Source organism: Apium graveolens, chromosome 9 (genome assembly GCF_009905375.1).
Source record: "Apium graveolens cultivar Ventura chromosome 9, ASM990537v1, whole genome shotgun sequence".
Lineage (NCBI taxonomy): Eukaryota > Viridiplantae > Streptophyta > Magnoliopsida > Apiales > Apiaceae > Apium > Apium graveolens.
Genome location: NC_133655.1, coordinates 42090162 through 42091079, shown reverse-complemented (window position 1 = coordinate 42091079; position 918 = coordinate 42090162). Strand labels below are relative to the sequence as shown.

At 45.5% G+C, this 918-nt stretch overlaps 1 non-coding gene across 1 annotated transcript; it reads right to left on the bottom strand.

Moving 5' to 3' along the window:
- Positions 1-239: 239 nt before the first annotated feature.
- Positions 240-346, bottom strand: LOC141687808 (small nucleolar RNA R71). Its single transcript, XR_012561289.1, has one exon. It is a non-coding gene; the product is annotated as a small nucleolar RNA R71 (small nucleolar RNA).
- Positions 347-918: the final 572 nt, after the last annotated feature.

Here is a 918-nt window from a genome sequence, read left to right as displayed (position 1 = left end):
CTTTTGGAGGAGCGGCAACTGAAGACCCCAACATGCATATAAGGAATTTTGTCGAGATCTGCAGCACTTTTAAGTATAATGGCGTGACTGATGAGGCTATCAAGTTGAGGCTTTTCCCATTCTCACTGAGGGATAAGGCTAAAGACTGGTTACATTCTGAACCAGCTGGGTCCATCACTACGTGGCAAGATCTTGCGCAAAAGTTTCTGGTAAAGTTTTATCCAATGGCAAAGACTGCTGCTATGAGGAGTGCTCTTACTCAGTTTGCGCAGCAACCTACAGAATCTATGTGCGAGGCTTGGGAACGCTACAAGGAAATGTTGAGAAAATGTCCACATCATGGAATACCGGATTGGATGGTAATCACTGGTTTTTATAATGGTTTGGGGGCCCAATCTCGGCCCATGCTCGATGCAGCAGCTGGAGGCGCCTTATGGGCTAAAAGCTATACTGAGGCGTATAATCTTATCGAGACGATGGCTGCAAATGAGCATCAAAACCCAACTCAGAGGATGACGTCAGGCAAGGTAGCAGGTATTCTGGAAGTTGATGCAGCCACCGCTATTGCAGCCCAGCTCCAAGCGCTATCAATAAAGGTTGATTCATTGGCTACGTATGGAGTTAATCAAATAGCTATGGTTTGTGAGCTTTGTGCAGGTTCTCATGCTACGGATCAGTGTTCTCTTGTCAACGAATCTGTTCAGTATGTGAATAATTATCAGCGACAACAGCAGCCTGTGCCAGCGACCTATCATCCTAACAACAGAAATCATCCAAATTTCAGCTGGGGAAATAATTAGAATGCTATTCAGCCACCATATCAGCAAGGAGTGAGTAAACAGTTTAACCCACCTGGATTCCAGCAACCACAGCAGTATGCTACAAGGCAATCATATCCTCAACAGGGAAGTGTAGCTG